Genomic DNA, 23,275 nt, shown 5'->3' on the forward strand with positions numbered 1-23,275 from the left:
CATGAGATTCTGTATTTTCTAACAAAAACAGAACGAATGGAATTTCGAAAATAGAGGGCAGGTCAACCCTACAAAAACCTCCATACAAAAAAACAACATATGCCTATTTTAACAGAATCGAAAGAATATGTAATGGCGGTCTGGCGGCTGGAGGGGAGACAGGAGAAGTGCGACCGGCCCGGAATCGCAACAGCTCGCCATCTGGAAGCGGAAGGGATGGTTTTAAACCCTCTTCAATTATTGTAGTCCAATCATGGAAAGAGGTGGAATCATCCGGCAGCTGGTAGCAAGATTCCTGTTTGACAAAAACAGCAAAGAAAAAAAAGAACAAAGAATAGCAATATAAAGAAAGCAAAGAACCGATATATACATAAATGGAATTACATAATTCCGTGACCCCCCCCACTACGAGTCAACATTATCCCTATACAGAGCGTGACAACACATATGCCAACAGATTCTTATTACAAATTTCAGTATTGAACTCTTGTACAATCAATGCCCACCTATAATAATGCGTGGATTAGAATTTTGCATTTTTGCAAGAAAACTCAATGGGTTGTGATCCGTAAAAACTTTCACTGGCAATGAACTGGAACCCACATACACTTCAAAGTGTTGAAGAGACAATAATAGTGCTAAAGCTTCTTTTTCAATAGTGCTATAATGCAGGTGATGTTTTAAAAACTTCTTTGAGAAGTAACACACGGGATGATCCATACCGTGCTCATCTTCTTGCCGGAGCGCAGCACCAGCTCTGTTAGCACTGGCATCCACTTCAATTTTGAAAGGCAACGAAAAATTTGGCGCTGTTAACACGGGGGTGCTACATAACAAAAATGTAACTGAATCAAAAGCTGTTTGACAAGAAGCAGTTCATACAACATCTTGTGCTGAACTGAACAAGTTCATAAGAGGCAAAACAACATCTGAAATTTTTTGGCAGAATCCACGGTAATAACCCACCATGCCTAAAAACCGTCTCCGTTCTCTTTTAGTTTTTGGCATAGGGAATTCTAGAATCTTTTGTACTTTAGCAGAAACTGGGCAAACTTGTCCCTGACCCACCTGCTTTCCCAGGTAAGTTACAGTGGCTTTACCAAACTCGAATTTTGCGAGGTTAAATTTGGAATTGGTTGACAGTGTGAAATGCCTTCCTAAAGCCAGCTGTTTCTTTTCTCTGTTACAGAAGCTGTATGTTTTTATGTCAGGGTCCTATGTACACCAAAGGTGGATACAGGTGCAGAAAGACATGTATCAGGAGGTGACAAGAGAATTACATAGGTTGATAGAGACACGGTGGACATGTAGACATAATGCATGCAAAACAGTAAAGGATAGACTGCCAGCCATCATGCAGGGTTGCCAACTCTCACGCATTTGGCGTGATCCTCACACTTTCAGGCTGTGTCTCACGCTCTCACGCTGCCCAACTTAAACTCGCGCCAAATTGCCAAAACTGCTTTTGATATTAAACAAAGTCTAAGCTTTTACATTTTTTAAGTTTTAATACGAATTTCAAACAATAAATAGCGTTTTGGCGCTAATAGGGCATAACAGTTAAAGCCAGAGTGTTGAAAAACGGAGTGTCGACATGCTCTCTGGCGCGCGCGGTCACGAGCTTCACGAGCTCTAAATACTTCTAGCGCTGTGTCAATACATTTGAATGGCTTGATACACAACAGCTCCACTTTACAGGTGTTTGCAGCAAGTTTTGGTAAACAGTACAGCACAGTGTGCATTGATTATTACGTCAACCATACAGGATCGTTTTATACTGGAGATGCAACAATGTTAACATTAATGTTAATGTTTTTCTTGTATTTAGCCCTCAGGTATTCCTTACTAATTGGTCACACTCATACTCATTGGTGGTCAAATGTGACCATACACCTTAACAATTTTTCAATTGAATAAATGTTCTATATTTTAGTTCAATAATATTTATTGAATATTTTGGTACTATTTGTGCAATAATTATGGTGCATTAATGACAACTTTTCTTCTATTATTTTTATTATTTATATTACAATTAGTATAGTAATTAAGGTTAAATTAGAGAATTCTTATTCAAAGAGGCAAATTAGAGTCATTTTGTGGCTCGAAAAATGATAATTTCCATTTGTAATGCCATTACCCACTGGTGCCTTTATGGCTCTTTAATCAATATCTAATCTAGTTGCTCCAAAAAGTATTGCAGTTTTGCATTTTAATAAATATTTAGATATAATTTTTCACTTGTCCGGGACAAGTGGATTTTTTGAAGGGGCAAGTGAAAAATAATTTTACTTGCCCGACGGACAAGTATCCTGGTTAAAACGTCAAAACAAAAAATAACTAGGGGAAAAATAACAAGAGTGTTGTTTTCACAGACAAGCGTTAATGTCGAGCCCTGAACACCAACAAATTCAAGAGAAATTGAGAGAGGTACATGCAGTAATTGAAGCTGTGGTGAAATTAACGTTACAGTGCTTCCACGTGTAACTTAATTCATTTTGGTGACTGGTTATAACGTCACTCCTAGTGCTGGCTGTATAAGTTACATGTGGCTTTCCACAGCCTGGCAAGGGTGTGGCACTGAATTTATTTATTTTTTGCTCCTAGTAGTGATGCTAAAGTTACTTACTGATTTTCTGGAAGTCCCGATAAGCAGTTGAAGGATCCGCGATTCTAAGATGGAAACTTCGGCAGAGGCCACGGGTGGGAAAAATACATTAACGTCAAAGGCTGTGAAAACGTCTCCGTCGGAGCTCTCACGGAAACGTTTTCGCTGAATTCCTCTCAGGCAAAAAGTTAAAGAAATCAACACAAAGACGAAAACAAAATAAATACAACCACAAGACAAAGCGTGTGTAAAGAAACAAAGTGTGTAAAGAAACGTAAATTTGACAATTAACAGAGCTTTTCTGTCACTGACGACGAGTCAGAAATTCAAGTGCTGCTTCTTCTTTCGCGCTTTTCCCCCACACAGATTCTAGATCTTTCTAGACTGGGTAAACCCCGCCCACTCTGCCGGCGCTTTGATTTCGTCCTGCAGCTCAGAAACAGCTCTGGAAACTTGCACGTTTATCTCTCCTGCTTCCGAAGTAGAAGTTCAAAACTCAAAATTAATCAGATGTTATTAATATTGAGATATATAAGCTCAAAAATAAAAACAACAAATATTAAGAATATGTTTATTAAATGTATAAAAAATATTAATATTTTAATATTAATATATACATAATTATGTGAATATACTATTGCAACTTATAACCAATGGTCATGCTTAATTTCAAATCTGAGGATATCTAAAAAAAATTATGGTTTATGAAGCATATTGTTAAACCATGTCAGGGGAGACTTTGGAGAAATTTAAGATAAGGCGTATCAAAAATTTTATTGCCCTGTTAACACCCATTTACACCCAAACATCCATTTACAAAACAAAACAAACAAAATATTCTTGGAATCTTATGTGAATTCTTAAAAATATATATATTGTATGGAATAGAAAGCTGCAGCAGGTGCATCAGTGTACAAGTTACATGACACATTTTAATTTATTAATATTACACTTTTACTTAAAGCTCACCATCGAGTATTTATATCATATTCCGGAATTCTGAACAACAATAATCTGGGGCCGTCCATGTGAAAGGGGTACAAAGAAAGATATGATAAAAAAAAGGAAAATTACAGTAGTTTACGTTACTATTTACAGTACTATAGTGGCTAAATTGTGATTTTTTTTTTACAGTAATGCTTTGACTACTGTGATTTCAACTGTAATACTTGGACTACTGTGTTTTTTACGGTATTACTGTAAACTTTACAATATTCTACTGTGAAAATCGTTTACAGTACTGTTACTGTGAAATTGACAGTAAATAACTGTAGATTTCACAGCCATTTATTACAGTGTAGGATGACTTGAGGGTGAGTAAATCATCTGCTAATTTCCATTTTTGGGTTAATTAACACTAAGTTGGTCAATGTCGGTCACGGCACCTTTTGATTGCTGTTTTTGTTCTGGCAATTATTCATTTACAAAGTAAGAGCTAACTGTGTGTTGTATTTTTATGAGTGTAGACACAAAATATTGATAGGTGTTATTACTACAAGTGTCCTAATCCACAATCCTTTAATGGACTTCTAGTGGAAACCATATAAACAGTCACTTCAGTTTTAAATCCAAAATAAATATCACAGAAAATATTTTCCTGTCAGAAACCCTCCTCTCAGAACACATTCTGTCAGAATATATTTTATGTTGAAATTTCCCACTGACTTTTAAAAAATCATTAATTTAACTTGATTTGAGGTCAAAATCACTTCAGAAAATACATTTTCCTGTCAGAAACCCTCCTCTCAGAACAGATTCTGTCAAAAATATATTTTATTATATTGAAATTTCCCCTAATATTTTTAAAAATCATTAATTTAATTTGATTTGAGGTCAAAATCACTTCAGAAAATACATTTTCCTGTCAGAAACCCTCCTCTCAGAACACATTCTGTCAAATATATATTTTATTATATTGAAATTTCCCACTGACTTTTTAAAAATCCTTAATTTAACTTGATTTGAGGTCAAAATCACTTCAGAAAATACATTTTCCTGTCAGAAACCCTCCTCTCAGAACAGATTCTGTCAAAATATATTTTATTATATTGAACTTTCCCCTAATATTTTTAAAAATCATTAATATAACTTGATTTGAGGTCAAAATCACTTCAGAAAATACATTTTCCTGTCAGAAACCCTCCTCTCAGAACACATTCTGTTAAAATATATTTTATTATATTAAAGTTTCCCCATAACTTTTTAAAAATGATTAATATAACTTCATTTGAGGTCAAAATCACTTCAGAAAATAATTTTTCCTGTCAGAAACCCTCCTCTCAGAACAGATTCTGTCAGAATATATTTTATTATGTTGAAATTTCCCCATAACTTTAAAAAAATCATTACAGTTTAGAGTGATCTGTTATCAGAGGTGACTGAGTCCAAAGCTATTATTTTCAAAAAAGTACATATACAAATCACAATTAGCTGACATTTTGCCAAATAAAAAATTCAATAACAGACATCATAAATTCCCCTGATATAAAATACTATTTGCAATTACTTAAATAAAATAATTACCTGAAATATTCAAATCGCATGTGCATCTCAGCTGTGACGTCACCGGCACGCTGCCGCTGCGCGCTCTCGCTTCTTCAGTCGCGGGAGATCTGAGGAGAGAAAGGCGTGTGTTTGTTCACTCGTGTTCAAAAGCGTCTTAAAGGTTAAGAATCGATGATTAATTGATCTCTGTTTTGTTAAAATGTGTAAATGAGAAGCTCGAGTATGTTCTCTTTCATTAGAGCCAAGTTTAAAGGCGTTTTATCTGCAGAAGTGTAGTTTTAACCGAGGGAATGAGTGTGAAGGTTTATGTGAGGCTTCAGTGTTTGGCGAATTCATAATACACTGATTAATAACTGCATGTTTTTGTAACTGCATGTAACTTGTGCAGGCATGCTTGTGTATTTTGATGTGTTTTTGTGATTTCTTCGTCATGTGTTTTAAAAATTGAATTGGCTTTATGTGAATTTTTTTTTAAAATCTTTTCAAAACTGATGTGATGTTTTGAACAATGTGTTTAAACTAGTTTCAGTTGTTAAATTACATTTTAAAGTGTTTATTCCTTTCGTGACTGTTTTTATGTCATCTGACATGGAAAGTGCTTATCCACACTTGAAATTATCAGTTTTTATGAGTATTTGAGAGAGATCTGCAAACCTTTCCTCTGCTCAAGGATCAGTTGAGCTCCTCTGGATGATGCATTATCATATTCACTGTTATTACCTCACAATTCATAATCAAAGAGCCATGTCTGCAGTTGTGCCACCCTGACATTTGAGAATATACAAATCGTAACTAGGGATGAAACGGTATGGAAATTTCACATCACGATTATAGTGACCCAAATTATCACGGTTATCAATATTATCACGGTTTTGTTCAAATGAGATGAAAGTGTTCAAAAAGAAAAGATGCACACACTTAAAACATTTCAACAAGTTTTATATTTGAAATTCAACAAACAACAAGTAAATCAAGCAGCTCTATGCACTTTAAGATAGATTATGCGGGATTTCCTTCCTTATATAGCAACGCATAAATATTAATAATTTGGTGTCAATATAATCTTGAATATTATCTCTGTAAATATATTCTCAAGCAATATTTTCATCAGTGTTCAGCAATGATGCATTTAAATCTAGCATGTTTTGTGTAAGAGCCCAAACAGTATCCTAGTGAAATAATGCATATCCATATTTCCATATGATTTGACAGTTTATTTTATTAAAAAACAAAATGTGTGCATCATACCTGACACCTAGATGAACACTTTACAGTCAGTTTTATGACTTTCATTCCCTTCAAATGCTATTGAAGTTTGAAACGTGTATAACATTACCAATGTTGTATGTAACTTTAGAGATGGTCCCTAAATTCGCCAGCGTTGTGCCAGTCATATCAGATGCGCTGTGGTTCTGCAGTTTGTTTGAAACTATTTTTGCTGCTGAAATAGAACAAAAACAGCCAACCACTGTATGATGAGTGAATCTCCTGCGTACATCGCACGTTTATCTCTGCTTAAGTGTAGATTTCAGTGAGTGAGAGCGGCGCGCGCTCTGAACAAAACGCTCTGAGCTAATCTGAACGCCTCTGATTATGAGACGACATTGCATTCATAAACTCAATAGAACCACGTGTGATTGGTTATAATGCGCAACGCGATTATAACAGATGGCTTTTGAGAAGACTTAGGCTGCGTTCACACTGCAGGGCTTAATGCTCAATTCCGATTTTTTGAAAAAAAAATTCCCTTCCCTTCCACTGACTGGTCTCAGCATCGTCCGCCATAGTTGTTTATCTTCTCATTCCCGCCTACTTCAACGTTCAATGATGACGTTTGTCGCGTATCAACGACGTGCGGGTCGGATACATGTGACCTGGCAGTTCAGACTGAAGACGCATTTCAAAAGATCGGATATGTATCGGATTTGGACCACATACCCAAGTGGCCTGGGTCACATTTGAAAAGATCGGATCTGTGTCGTTCAGACTGTCATGAAAAGATCAGATACAGGTCGCATAAGGGCAAAAAAATCGGAATTGGGTCGTTTAAGCCTGCAGTGTGAACGCAGCCTAATAAGTTCAGCCGCCAAAGTGGCTATAGTGTCTTGTGCAGCCGAAATAACTTTACACCCGCAAATGGCGGTTGTTAATGTCAATCCCTTAAATGTCACCCTAGTCTTGTCTGAATTTGTTCGTTCGCATCACGTTATTATTTCCCAGACGTAGTTTTGGTATTGAGGTCAAAGTCCACTTGCCTTGCGTTCGTAGTTTTGAAGTGTTTCCCCCTATTATTATTATTAGCGACTTTCTTCTGGCATGTTCTGCAGACAAGGTGACCATCTTCAATTAAGTTTCCCTCAGGACTTTTGTAAAAGCCAAAATATGACCACACCTCAGATTTGGTCCTTTTAGAAGTCTGAACAATCCCCCGAGTGCTGTCACTGCCTTCTGCCATTTCTTCTCATTCAAAAACAGCTTTGTGCGCTGCACCTGCACCAGACTGACGCTGACTGGACAGGATTTACCGCCAGTTTTCAAAATCGTGATAATCACACGCGGTTTTAATGATAATTCAATTTTAAACGATATTACTAACCGTCACTAAATTTTATCGTGGTTTACCTCTTAAAACTACTGATATTTGTAAAATGTGTTTATATGAAAGGTTTCAAACCTAAAATTATCCCATAGTATTTAGTAATTTTTTATTAAGACCGTTTCAAATAGTTTTCTGAGTCTGTACCACCTGACATTTTGGGGGTTTAAGATGTCAAAAAATAAAACAATGTTTTATTTGAACTTAATAAAGTTGATATGAATTAAATATGTTTGATAGAATAAAGTGATATAAGTCATGAATTTAATTTATGAATTATGAATTATTTATTATTATAAAAGGGAATGATGCACCTGGACACACAAATATGCACATGATGTCATTGAGCCGTATATCAAACACTGTAAATGTGTGATTGAGGAGGTAAACTATATGAGTGGAATATGGATAAGTTTGTGATGCATTGCATATATTTTGATATATTTATTTTAGATTTAGTCTCTGCTGACTGCATTAAGTGAAGTCCTCTATAAGACATTTACTGCTTTTATGGCAATATTGTATCTGATGAGATATTAGTTATATTAATAATATTTTCTTAAGTGGTGTAATGGCAAAAATTAATTCGTCGACATCACTAATAAGAGACACACCATAATCCAATTGTCTTTATAAAGATTTATTTTCCTTGCAAGGAAGAGCCACGGTCAAACGCAGCCGCTCGAGGCTACCTTGAGTGTGAACTGATAAAACAAAAGAAAGCACAAACTTTTATACCCTCAATGTTTTAACAACCCCCTCAGTAATTTTCCATACATCTGGCGAAACCCACTGAAGGTTTCGCCTTGAGCAAGAGGTGAGACAATACACAAATGGTCCCCCTCCTGTCTTGGATCTCATTTGAATTAAAAGCAAGAAACACAATGGTCCTTCATCTTCATCTAACAAAGCATGTTAGCCAGGAACTCAGATTCCAAGAGCCATAAAAGATAAAAGAGACAATGTATGGCTTCCACAGGTGCGGGCCTCTTTGATCTGACTCATTTAAAACACAATAGAGAAAACAGGTCTGGAAGATTAAATCTTCTGTGATTAAATTTTTCCCCAACAATTGTCAACTGATGATGTTTTTTTGATGGCCGATGCTGATATCTTGGAGAGCAGGTCAGCTGATATACTTTATATTTATTTGAACTAATACATTAGAAATTGAATAAAAAATAAATAAATCTCTGAATTGAACAGACTTGAGATGCAGCTTCTTGATTCTGTAATCATATTACAGTATGTTCACAAAGAAATTGTTGGAAAAATATGAATAAAATGGAAGTACACACTGTAACCAAAAGGGCACTGAGTAGCTCATCCTGTAAGTTTGTGCACCTTTCAGATGTATGTATTTGAATTGATTTTGAATTTTCACATTTACAAAAGCCTGTTAAATGTGTAACATGTATGTTAATGGACTCAGTCTTTCCTCAGCCAGCTGGATTGAGCCACTTCAACTTCACTGTGCTCAATAAAATGAAGCACAGCATAGCGCAAATAATCCTGTAATAAACAGAACAGCTCAGTTTGATTTACCAATATGAATAGTTGAAATGTTGATAATTAACTATTAATAAATGATCATAGGACATGTATTCAATGCTAAACATTCACTGTCAATCCTGTTTTACACTCAACTCAACAATTAAAATGTTTTCCCCCTGATAAACACAACAGAGCCCAAGGACAACTGGGTGACTGTGAGACGGCATAGTCACGGGACAAACACAGCTGTCCCGTTCTGATTAGCACAGCAAACACATTTCCTTGAGCTAGTAAGAACTCAAGCAGCTCATTTTGGACTAACTGTAGTTGTTTATTGAGGAGGCAGGACAGCCAGCTAGTAGTGCACTACAGTAATCTAGTCTAGAGGTCATAAATGCATGAACTAACTCTTCGGCATCAGAGACGGATCGCATATTACGTAGCTTAGCGATGTTTCTGATGGCTGTTTTTCTAACATGAAATATGATTTTTGAAAGACAAGTTGGTGTCTAATATGACACTCAGGTCTTTAAAGGGGCTATATGCGTTTTTCTGAAATTTAAACTCGCGACTGACACCTGTGGCCAAAAAACAGAACTGCTCTTATTTTCTGCTCGCTCTCGCAGCGGTGGTGACGTCACATCCGCAGACAGCGCGGGAAAAAAACGACCCGACAGAAAATAGGAAAAATAGGATACAGGCTTATAGGTGCACGCACTGTGAGCGGACAAGGTGTCAGTATGCTCATCAGGAGATGTTTGAGTCATAAATGGTAAAATAAAAAGGCTATTGTTACGTTTATTTTGGGGAAAAAGTTGCATATAGCCCCTTTAAGTGTAGAGGATGAAATAACAGTACATCCTTCTAGATGCAAAAGTGTATTCTGAGAGATTCTGTGTAGGCCTACAGGGTTTTGGTCTAATAAATAATACCTCAGTCTAATAAAGCAATAAGCCCCAAGAAGAAGAGGTTTACAGTGAATTTATAACAGCTGAGGGGCGTTGTTAGGCACGACATGGAGCGGTTTCAGCTAAGTGGTTCACCGGCATCTTTGTGGTTTTTTCTGCTATTGTTTAAAGACAGTGTCCATACTTCTGGCCGTTCTCGTCCCGGCAGGTGATAAATGATTCAGGCTTCAGTTGGCGGTTAGCCTCTTTAGCTCTGCGGCCCGTATGCAGTTGCACATCAGACCAGACCTTATTGACGAGACCCTCGGGTCTATTTGGATTTGGTGCTGGAGAGTGCTTGACTTGTGTGCTGAAAGTCTGCCTCTGTTAATGCCGGATGGTGAGATGTTTTTTCACGTCCGCCTCTGTGAATTTTTTTCACTACTCCAACGAAAACGTTGTTGCTGGTGATAAACTCAAGATCTTTTAAAAGACTGAAAACAGTGACCAGCCCACATGGCCTGTTTAACAGTCCCAGCTTCATTTCTTGACTTTTCCAGCTCTTCAATTTCTCTCTCATTAATTTCAGTGTGCGTGCTTTCTTTTTTGTCCTCTCCTCTGTTCTGTCTATATCTTTCCACCACTCATCCACGCTTAGCCCACCCAATAAATCAAAATTCACAACAAAATCTGACATTTTGAAATTGTTTCTTTGGCTCAGTAATACTGATAGCAGAATGGTTGTCAAGCAACACACAGACGCAGAAACATACACACTCAGCGGCACAACTTTACAACGGCTTCAAACGCGGCTCAACCAATCATAATTCAAGGGCCAGAGCTATCCGTTTTGTAATTGAGTTATTTTTGTCAGTTACGGCTTGTGAGATCTAGCATTCTACCTGCTTTGAGTCAGACACATAAATAAAGTAGTGCGAAGATTACATTCATCTGAATGAATGAATTATAGCATTTATTTGAATTAATTATCGATTGAGAGAGGGATTCGTACTTGCATCTGTTCAGGGTCTTAACAAAGTTGTTACGTTTATCACTTAAAAATAGCGATGTAACCCCACCGTTGCTGAGAAATATAATGCAGTGAATAGCAAAGCTATTTTGTGACTAAAAGTCGCAGGGCAGCGTTGATAACAAGTTTCTGTGCTCCTGAATGCTTGTGTGTGTGTGCAGTGTGATCTCTGCTCTGAATGCGAGTGACGTAGGCCTTTGCGTGTGTGCTTAAATGAAAACAGCGCATTAATATAGAACGGTGATTCAACTGACTTGGAACTGCATTAAAGGTCCCATGGCATGAAATTTTCATTTTATGAGGTTTTTCAACATTAATATGAGTTCCCCTAGCCTGAATATTGTCCCCAAGTGGATAGAAATGTTGATCGGTGTAAAACCGAGTTCTGGCTGTCTTTCTCTGCCTTTGAGAAAATGACAGCCCAGACGAGCCAATCCTGAAGTCTCCTGGTTTGACGTCCAAACAGGAACGGTTCCCTCCCTTTCCTCCGCCCAGAGAATCTGGCACGCCCATGCAAACTCTTGAGAGATCATGGCTTGTGAACGAGTGAACGCTGGCAGTTTCTCAGTGTTTGGATGTACAAATGAAAACAGATGTCTTTTTTCAGTTACTTCTGATCTGTGATCAGTGATTTCTGATGTGTAGCTAATTATTTATTATTCGTGCACACGCAGCTCTCTCTCTCTCCAGACAGAACGGTGTTTTCTATCTTGTGAGTCAGTGTTTTTGTACGTCCTCGTCGCGTCTATCTGTTCTACAATGTGCATACAGTCGTTTCTGCTCAACATCAGCAGAGTAACATCTTTAGAGATAAACCTCACGCACGCCGAAGCTCGGGCTGCACTGGCCGGTCGGCCTTCAACATCCCCGACCCCCAGTACTGCATCTGGCCCACAGCGGAGGCACCAAACGCGGCGTGAGATTAAGCAGAAGGGGGGTAAGCGTGAGCATATCCGGGCTAGCCAGCCTAGCCCCACAATAAACTGGATTACATTCGATTACTGCTGTTGTGTCTTTGTTTGCGCTGTGTACTCAACGCGCGTCACTGACGCTTTTATTTTATTTTTAAAATAATGCTATTATCAACACTTACTTTTAACTTGTTCATCTCGACAGCTGTAATGGTACATTGCATGTGTTACAAAGTTGGTAATAATGATGAAGACGGACTCGGTGTGACTGGGACTCGTGTTTATTCAGAACTCTCAGATACAAACACAATAAACTCGCGCTGACTGACAGCGCTCTCATAACTCAGTAGTTACTATAAATAACTTTGTTAGCAATCGCTGAGCTCCGTCTCTGGTACATTAGTGATGTCCGGTTCGCGAACGATCTTTCTTTTGAACCAGTTATTTTTAGTGAACCGAATCAGTTCACCAAATCGGACTGAATCGTTCTAAACGGTTCGCGTCTCCAGTCAGCGCTGATCCATTATTTACTAAAGTTACTAACTTTCTGACATGAGTGACAGCCCCTCCGACTAGAAATAGACTAATAACCTGAAGTATATGCTGTAACTACAACAGTTCAGACATGCTGAGAACTGATGTGAAGTGAACTCAGGTCCATCCGTCTCTCTGGCAGCAGCTCGTGCCTGCTCCTGCCTCGTAGACCTCGTTAAACCACGCCCCCTCCGCTCATTTAAAATGCAAAGATGTCAGCCAATCACAACAGTGGGCGTTTTTACTGAAGTCTCACAGCAGACACGCCTCTTGAAGCAGGGCCTTCAGCCACATGGCAAACAGCAGTATAGAAAAAATGCCTTTTAGTTCTAAATTATGACATTTTATGATGTAAAAGTCATACTAACAATATAAGTACACCTCAGGAAACATTATAAAATAATAGAAAAATGCCATACCATGGGACCTTTAAACGATTTTATTGCATACCTTCCAGCCAATCAGAATCGAGTATTCAGACAGACCATGGCATAAGAGTAATATAATTACTATATCCAGATAAGTAAGTGTGTGTGTTTAATCTGTCCTTTTGTTTTTCTGTTACAGTGGCTTTTTTGCATTTCATTTTTAGCATTGCCTATGTAGACACATTCACTTATTTTTGTTTTCGTAGGCTTTAAAGGTCCCATGGCATGAAATTTTCATTTTATGAGGTATTTCAACATTAATATGAGTTCCCCTAGCCTGAATATTGTCCCCAAGTGGATAGAAATGTTGATCGGTGTAAAACCGAGTTCTGGCTGTCTCTCTCTGCCTTTGAGAAAATGACTGGCCAGACGAGCCAATCCTGAAGTCTCCTGGTTTGACGTCCAAGCAGGAACGGTTTCCTCCCTTTCCTCCGCCCAGAGAATCTGGCACGCCCATGCAAACACTCGAGATCATTAACATTACTTGTGAACGAGTGAACACTGGCAGTTTCTCAGTGTTTGGATGTACAAATGAAAACAGAAGTCTTTCTTCAGTTCCTTCTGATCTGTGATCATTGATTTCTTATGTGTAGCTTATTATTTATTATTTGTGGACACGCTGCGGCTTCTCTCTCTCCCGACAGAACAGTGTTTTCGTGTTTTCTATCTTGTGAGTCAGTGTTTTTGTACGTCCTTGTCGCGTCTATCTGTTCTAAAATGTGCATACAGTCTTTTCTGTTTAACATCAGCAGTCACATCTTTAGAGATAAACCTCACACACGCCAAAGCTCGGCCTCCAACATCACCGACCCCCAGTACTGCATCTGGCCCACAGCGGAGGAGCCAAACGCGGCGTGAGATTAAGCAGAAGGGGGGTAAGCGTGAGGGTATCCGGCTAGGCTAGCCAGCTTTCCCCACAATAAACTGGATTACATTCGATTACTGCTGTTGTGTCTTTGTTTGCGCTGTGTACTCAATGCGCATCACTGACGCTTTCCATATGATAGGAACATATCTAGAAATAATGCTATACTCAACACTTACTAACTCGTTCATCTCGCTGTAATGGTACATTGCATGTGTTACAAAGTTGGTAATAATGATGAAGACGGACTCGGCGTGACTGGGACTCGTGTTTATTCAGAACTCTCAGATACAAACACAATAAACTCGCGCTGACTGACAGCGCTCTCACAACTCAGTAGTTACTATAAATAACTTTGTTAGCAATCGCTTCGTCTCCGTGATGTCCGGTTCGCAAACGAATCATTCTTTTGAATCGGTTCTTTTTAGTGAACCGAACCAGTTCACCAAATCGGACTGAATCGTTCTAAACGGTTCGCGTCTCGAGTCAGCGCTGATCCATAATTTACTAAAGTTACTAACTTTCTGACATGAGTGACAGCCCCTCCGACTAGAAATAAACTAATAACCTGAAGTATATTCTAGTAACTACAACAGTTCACCCTGAACTGAGACATGCTGAGAGAACTGATGAGAAGTGAACTCAGGTCCATCCGTCTCTCTGGCAGACTCGTGCCTGCTCGTGCCTCGTTAAACCACGCCCCCTCCGCTCATTTCAAATGCAAAGATGTCAGCCAATCACAACAGTGGGCGTTTTTACTGAAGTCTCACAGCAGACACGCCTCTTGAAGCAGGGCAGTCAGCCACAGGGCAAACAGCAGGATAGAAAAAATGCCTTTTATTTCTAAATTATGACATTTTATGATGTAAAAATCATACTAATAATATAAGTACACCTCAGAAAACACTATAAAATAATAGAAAAATGCCATGCCATGGGACCTTTAATTCACACATTGTTTTGAGGACCACATTACGTAGGAAAATAACTTTTTCTATCAAATGAAAAAAAAAATATATATATATATTTAAATCTTATTAATTAGATTCGATCCTCAAAATCGATTATCAAAATAATCATTAGTTGCAGCTCTAGTTGATGATTCCCTGATCCAGGGTCTCTTGGTTTGCAAGATGGATAATTTATTTTGTATTTCTTAATTCTATTTCTGTTACTTATTCCTTTTCCATGCTGTAATAATAAATAAACCTCACTGTGCTAGTTTACACTCTTGCAGTGCAATGACTTTGACTGGCCGACCTCTACCTCACTGTACATCTAATGGACTTTTTTTTATTTCATTTTACTTGTCCTAATAATAAAAAATAAAAAAAAACACGCTAGTTTACATTGCCTCAGACTGTTATGCTTTTTTACACTCTGTCCCCTTTTTTCTCCCTTTGCTCTTTTCTAATTGGGGTGCAAACTACATATTTTGCTACTTTTGACTAGCTGATCTCTGACCCATTGGGCTGAGGGTTCAGTTGGCGATGTGTGTTCAGCTCCTCCAGCATCCTCACAGAGCAGAGGATATAGTTCAGGGTCCATTCCTCTTTCTGTAGGTGATCAGGAAGCTCTCTGCAGTTCCTGTGTCACTCCTGCTCACCCTATACAAATAGTCAATACTGTTTATCTGCACTAATCCTAATAATTCAATCCAAGCCACGAATGCTGTGATTAAGATAAGTGTAATGTCACTGGCCACCTGTTCAGATTAACCAGGGATGGCGCTCAATGTCGTCTAAACTGGGACAATCTGCCGCTGCATCACTGAGACACCAGCTAATCGACTGATTCTGTGACAAAACACAGTCTTCAGGAACACAAAAGAACTAATGTATCCTGGGTTTCTACCTCTGAATGTTTGCCATCTCTTGCTGCACTGTAGGGAAAAGCAGTCTGCTTTTGAAGGAGACATCCCTCCATGCGGCTCTGAAGGGAAAACACCGGATGTTGTAGAGCGTCACCCCCACTGACCAAACAGTAGCCGGTCCTGCATGATAGCAGTGCTGATCAAACTACTCAGGAGAGGCGTATTCAAGAGTACCTGAGACTCAAGAAGACCAGAAACATCCACTGAAAAGGTTCCAGTCCAATCTAATTCTCTTTATTTGAGCCTCAAAAGTTTGCAAACATCAGAGAGCGTTTCCTTCTGTAGCGCAAACAAACCTGCAAAGGATGTGTAGGCCGAGTCCTTTAGCAGGTCTCCACAACCAAAGTCCAGCAGTTTGATGGCATGGGAAGCTGTGGAAATCAGCAGGTTCCCTGGCTTGATGTCCCGGTGCAGAACTCATTACCACCTCCAGCAGCAGCTGACCTTGATCTTCCTGCAGGGACAAATGATCCGTTATATCCTGGGATGAAACAGAACAAGAGATTCACGCTGAATCTTACAACTTTCAGCCTCTCTTGGGGCCTGTCTTTAGAGACGTACTTGATGGCAACCTTTAGATTAAACTACAGTAAATCACACCTGCCTAATTGTGACAGATGACATTTACTGTTATCAACATTTCTAAAGGCTGTCTGAACAAAGGACGGAAGAAAATGTCTTACCGGCAGTCCGTCAGACCTGCGGATCCCAGCATACACAGAGCCGAATCCGCCTCGTCCCAGCAACCGGCCCTTCACATGCTTCTGCAACATATATTATCAGAAGAAATGTCTTTAAGAGAAAATATGTTGCAGTATCTAAAGCTGTAAAAGGACATTACTTTAATGCAGCTCTTACATCAAACAGCTGAAGAACATTTTTAATGACAAATCATTTAAAAATTGAGCTATAACCGTTTAATATAAGCCTATTCTGACCTCTAAGGTTTTTTGAATGAAGCATTATCTGGGCTCTCCTGGCTCCCTCTCTGACACTTCCTCTACTGTCAGCCTGACCTGTGGACACAGAAACAGCTCACAACTCAGAAGGCAGAGGTGCTAAATATCCCGGTATCTCCTGGCTCGGGTCAGGCAGCGGATCCTGATCGCGGTCATCAGAACTTTTTTATACTTTCTATTGGGTCTTGAATTGCAATTGAGCTAGAATCATGGCAATAAATAAATAATAATAAATAAATAAAAACATACCATAATATGCAATGCATTTAGAGCTGGGAAATATGGGAAATATTACTGTAACAACATTTAATATGTAATTTATCCCTTTAAACTGACCACAATTTTTATTTTATTTTTTTACTATTTTATAAACTTGACCATTTTCAAGTTGTAGTGCTCAATTGTCGCTGTCATGGGCAGCTCGCCGAGCAGGTCATCACTGGAACCGTTGTAAAGTTCAGATGGCAGTTTGTATTCATGATATTTGGAGTTATGTGAACATGTCATTCTCCTCTGACAGTCCAATTATTTCGGCCTCGACCACCTTCAGTGCTCTCTACAAGACTTGCAAAGTGAAATTTGTACATTAATGGAAATAAACATGTGATCTCTTCAGAAGACTTGAATTACATGAATTGCATGATTGCGGTAACCTTTTACAATCTCTTTTTGAATGTTGTGGAGTTTTCATAGACTTTCAATGGAGAGACAGAAATTATTTTGGGGTGAACTAATCATCAGTTAAAGTATTTTGAGACCATTGATGTTGTTAAAGGATAAGTTCACCCAAAAATTTTGAATTGTCATTAATTACTCACCCTTATTTTGAGTCAACGCAACTCGCATGCTTACTGGATTGCAGGTCAATATTTTCTTAAAGTGGTAAAAAAAAAAGTTTGCACTTGCGTCACTTCATAAAATTTAGGTTAAACCACTGGTGTCACATGCATTACTTTAACGTAAATTTGTGGGTGAACTATCCCTTTAATGGTGTACAGCTTACAAAAACTGAGACGTTAGTGATTGTAATTATAGATTTTGCTGAAAGTTGCAATATTACACCAAAATAACTAGCCTGGATGCCAGCCGAACTTAGCCCCGCCCACAACTCGGGCAGTTCGGTCTGGAGTTGATCGGTATTACATTATAAAAGTCTTTACTGTCACTTTTGATCAACTGAATGTATTTTTGTTATTGTCTTCCAAAAAATATAAAGCAGCACAACTGTTTTCAAGAAATCATCATATTAGGGTACTGTGACAATTATTTTAATATTATTTCACAATATTATTGTTTTTACTGTATTTTTTAATCAAACTAATTCAGTCTTGGTGAGCATTAGAGACTTTTTTCAGACATAAACAATTGTACCAACACCAAACTTTTGAAAATGAGTGTATGTTTGAGGTTTTACTCATAGTGCTTAAAGGTCCCATGGCATGGCATTTTTCTATTATTTTATAGTGTTTCCTGAGGTGTACTTATATTGTTAGTATGATTTTTACATCATAAAATGTCATAATTTAGAAATAAAAGGCATTTTTTCTATACTGCTGTTTGCCCTGTGGCTGAATGCCCTGCTTCAAGAGGCGTGTCTGCTGTGAGACTTCAGTAAAAACGCCCACTGTTGTGATTGGCTGACATCTTTGCATTTTAAATGAGCGGAGGGTGCGTGGTTTAACGAGGCACGAGCAGGCACGAGTCTGCCAGAGAGACGGATGGACCTGTGTTCACTTCTCATCAGTTCTCTCAGCATGTCTCAGTTCAGGGTGAACTGTTGTTACTAGAATATACTTCAGGTTATTAGTCTATTTCTAGTCGGAGGGGCTGTCACTCATGTCAGAAAGTTAGTAACTTTAGTAAATTATGGATCAGCGCTGACTCGAGACGCGAACCGTTTACGATTCAGTCCGATTTGGTGAACTGGTTCCCTTTCGAGGGAACTCGCACTGCATCGGGACGACGCTTTGGGGATGCTCCCTTAGCATCAGCGAATCTGAAACCAGAATGCCAACTAGGCCAATCCGATTGGCGTGCGTGATGACGTCATTGTGACGGCATACCCGGAAGTATAAAAGGGGAGCTGGAACGTAATGGCGGTAGTTATTGCTCTTCAGCAAGCGCTATCTGTCAAACTGTCTGTCTATTTACTGTTGTATGTCAGTGAAAGTGTGTGATTGAAATGAAGTGTGAAAAAGTGAGAGAGTTCAAGCAGTGTGTGCATCCTTGCCCTCGCTACATGTCGGGCTCGGATACACACCTGCTGTGTGTGCACTGCCTGGGCGTTCAGCATGCTCGAGCGGCTCTCGAGGGAGCCGCTTGTGAGCATTATGAAAGCTGACGCTCAGAGTGCTCCGCTCTCGGCGTGAGCCCCGTGGATCGGTCCCGCATCCGCCGAGGCGGTGCGGCGAGGCTGGTCATGGGGCTCACGGATGGACTGTCAGCGGGACTGGGACTGCTGAGGCATTTTCCCAGTCTTTATCTGACAGTTCAGATGTTCTCCTTCCCCGTGTGGAAGCCCGCGCTGCGGCTTCTTCCCCCGGGGCGGAGGACGCGATGTGTGAGAGGTCTGATTCTGAGGAATTAGACGTACTCAGCATCGAGGCAGTCAAAGTCATAAGCACTTCTTAAATATGCAAGATTCCATCCACGCGATTGCTGGGAAAAAAGAAAAAAAAGGCAGCGCGCAGGTTATGGGTCTGCAATTAATGTGAACACACGCGATCGGTGTGCATGAGATACTGGTTGGCTTAACGGACGAGTCCGTATAGTAAAATAAATCAGTATTTGTCTGATATGGCTGCATTTAAGTCTGAGGATTTAAATGAGATATTATCTGACTCTGAGGAGTTAGATATTCAGTCATTTCAGACCATGTTTCACTGTATTGTGTGACACTGTTTGGCTTTTTTTTTCTCGAGGGATGAAAGCCAATTGTATTATGACGGCTTGAACCACGTTGCTGAGGCAACGCGGGGTCTATGAGTCCGTATAAATACAAATAAAACAGTGTCGTCTGATTAATTACGGCTACATTTAATTTTAAGGAATTAAAATTAAATATAATCTAACTTTGAGGAGTTAGATATTCAGCCTATCATTCAGACTATGTTTCACCTTATTGTGGCTGCATTTAATTCTGAGGAATTAAATTAAAATATTATCTGACTTTGAGGAGTTAGATATATTTTTTATTCAGCCTGTTATTCAGATCAGGTTGCACGGGTTTGGTGATTATGATGGCATTTAATTCCGAGGAATTGAGTGTCATGTTATCCGACTTTGATAAGTTGGATACTTTAAATTCTGTCACCCAAGCGTGTTTAACTTGTGAACTGGATATTCATCTAAGATGGAGCCCTCCTGAAGTTGATGTCGTTCTCGCCGCCTTGTGGCCTGCGGGACACATCAGTTTCAGGCAATTGCTAATCGCAGTGTCCGCTCTAGGGTTGTGGCCCTGTTGAGCTGCTCCCTTAGATGAGGCCCCCTGCTGGCCAGCCCCCTCTCCCGGGTAGGAGCGATCGAGGTCGCCTCCCCTGTGGAGTTTTCGGGAATCGACGCTGTGTTCCCGCCGTCTAGTACGCTTCGGGCCACATCGTTTCCCCGTGCACGCGTGCTGCACCAGCCGCCTCTAGCAAGACTTGCGGTGGTCCAGCAAACGCGTACGCACACCGAAAATCTTCCTCGATTTCGCCCTGCCGGTAAGCCGCTTCAGGGGGTCGGGGAGGAGGCTCGGTTGACACCCAAGACCGGCCTCGAGAGGCTGGTTCCCTTAGCAGATTATCTCGGCGCATGGTTATGCCTCCGAATATATCAGCTTGGGGCCTGCGACTGTAGGAAGGGGCATACAGACTGCAGTCCGGTTACCTTCCCCTGAAGTTCAGTGGGGTGGTCTGGACGGCAGTGGTCCCTGGGCAGGTTCGGGTAATGGAACAGGAAGTTCACTCCCTGTTGGTAAGGAGGCCACAGAATGTGCTCCTCCGCCAGACAGGGAGTCCGGGTTCTACAGCCAGTACTTCATAGTTCCTAAGAGGGATGGCGAGTTGCATCCAACTTTAGACCGGAGGTACTTGAATCGTTCTCTGAGGAGATTCAGATTCAAGATGCTTAGCATTTCCTCCATTGTGATTCAGATCCAGTCTGAGGACTGGTCTGTCACGATGGGTCTGAAGAGGACGCATACTTCCCTGTATCCATCCTTCTGTGTCACAGGAAGTTCCTGAGGTTCGCTTTTTGGGGCAAAGCGTACCAATATCGGGTTCTTCCAGGCGGCCTGGTCTCTAAAATGAAGCTAGGCCACAGCATCACTGTGAAGCAGTTTAAGGTCTGCTGGGGCTCATTGCGGCTGCGTCCAACAGAATATCTCTTGGCCTGCTGCATGAGACCCTTACAGTGGTAGCGGGGAATCAAGGGGTTTTCCTCTGGGGGAAAACCATTCTGTATGATCAGGGTAACGCGCAGATGCCTTCGTTCCCTAGTCATATGGAAGAAACCTTGGTTTCTGTCCCAGGGGCCAGTGTTGGGAGCGTTCTGTTGCCGGGAATCCGTTTCAACAGACGCCTCCCTCACTGGCTGGGACGTGGTTATGGGAAGTAAACCAGGTGGCTTTCCTTGAGGGGAAATCCATTCTGTATGATCAGGGTAACGCGCAGTGGCCTTCGTTCCCTAGTCATATGGAAGAAACCTTGGTTTCTGTCCCAAGGGCCAGTGTTGGGAGCGTTCTGTTGCCGGGAATCCATTTCAACAGACGCCTCCCTCACTGGCTGGGACGTGGTCATGGCGGCCGCTTTGCGAGAGGTCTGTGGGAGACCAGGCATTTCTCCTGGCACATCTACTGCCTGGAAATGCTGGCGGTCTACAAAGCTCTGAGGAGCTTTTTCCCGGACCTCCGCAGCCACCATGTCCTGATATGGAAGTAAACCAGGTGGCTTTCCTTGAGGGGAAATCCATTCTGTATGATCAGGGTAACGCGCAGTGGCCTTCGTTCCCTAGTCATATGGAAGAAACCTTGGTTTCTGTCCCAAGGGCCAGTGTTGGGAGCGTCCTGTTGCCGGAAATCCGTTTCAACAGACGCCTCCCTCACTGGCTGGGGCGCGGTCATGGACGGCGGCTTTGCGAGGGGCCCATGGGAGGGCCGTCATTCCTCCTGGCACATAAATTGCCTGGAGATGATGGCGGTCTACAAAGCTCTCAGGAGCTTTCTCCCGCACCTCCGCGGCCAGCATGTCCTGGTACGGACAGACAATACGTCTGTCGTAGCGTACATCAACCGCCAGGGGGGACTGAGGTCGCGCTTTCTGTACAGGATAGCACGCCGAGTCCTCCTGTGGACCCAAAGGAAACTGTTGTCCATCAGGGCAATGTATGTCCCGGGGGTCCAAAATCAGGGAGCAGACATCCTGTCGAGGCAGGGGCTGAGGCCCGGGGAGTGGCGACTCCACCCAGAGGTGGTGGAGGCCATATGCAAGAGGTTTGGCCCAGTGGAAGTGGATCTGTTTGCGTCTCGAGAGACGTCCCACTGTCCACTGTGGTTTTCCCTCACGCATCCAGCTCCGCTGGGGCTGGATGCCATGGTGCAGACGTGGCCGAGGCTGCGTCTGTACGCATTTCCCCCGATTGCTCTGCTCCCGGGAGTCCTGGAAAGGGTCCGTCGACAGGGGGTCAGTCTACTTCTGGTAGCACCCCGTTGGCCGACTCGAGTTTGGTTCTCGGATATCATAGCTCTGCTAGCAGGTCAGCCGTGGGAGATTCCTCTGAGGAGGGATCTCCTATCTCAGGCGGCGGGTACGATATTTTACCCCCGCCCGGAGATTTGGAACCTGTGGGTCTGGCCCCTGAGGGGACCAGGTTCATAGAGGCTGGCCTATCGGCAGACGTGATAGAGACCTTACTCAGCTCCAGGGCTCCGTCTACGAGGAGACTGTACAGCTTCAAGTGGAATGTATTTTCCACTTGGTGCAGAGAACGTGAGTGGACCCAGTTAACTGCCCAGTGGCTTCAGTGCTGGAGTTCCTCCAAGATCGTTTCTCTGCAGGGCTTACCCCGTCCACACTCAAGGTGTACGTGGCTGCCATTGCGGCTTTCCACACTCCTTTGGGTGATGGGCCTCTGGGTAGGCACCAGCTGGTTGTACAATTCCTCCGTGGGGCTCGGAGGATGAGGCCTGCGGCTCGGTCCAGAGTTCCAACCTGGGACCTGGCAGTGGTTCTCGAAGGATTGGCTGAGGCCCCCTTCGAACCATTGGAGTCGGCTGGACCAAAGGATCTGACCCTTAAGGTGGCTTTTCTCCTTGCCAATACCTCTCTCAGGAGAGTGGGAGATCTCCAGGCCTTGGCGGTAACGCCGACCTGCCTGGAGTTTGCCCCGGGAGGAGTAAAAGCCATCTTACACCCTAGGCCGGGCTACGTGCCTAAGGTGCCATCAAGGGTGGTCAGGTCATTGGTCCTGCAGGCATTTCATCCTCCGCCTCATGTGACGGCGGAAGAGGGGAGACTTCACCTACTCTGCCCGGTTAGGGCGCTCAGAGTTTATTTGGCGAAGTCTGCACAGTGGAGGAGATCACAACAACTGTTGGTGTGTTTTGGCTCA

Source organism: Gobio gobio (genome assembly GCF_949357685.1).
Source record: "Gobio gobio genome assembly, chromosome: 5".
Taxonomy (NCBI): domain Eukaryota; kingdom Metazoa; phylum Chordata; class Actinopteri; order Cypriniformes; family Gobionidae; genus Gobio; species Gobio gobio.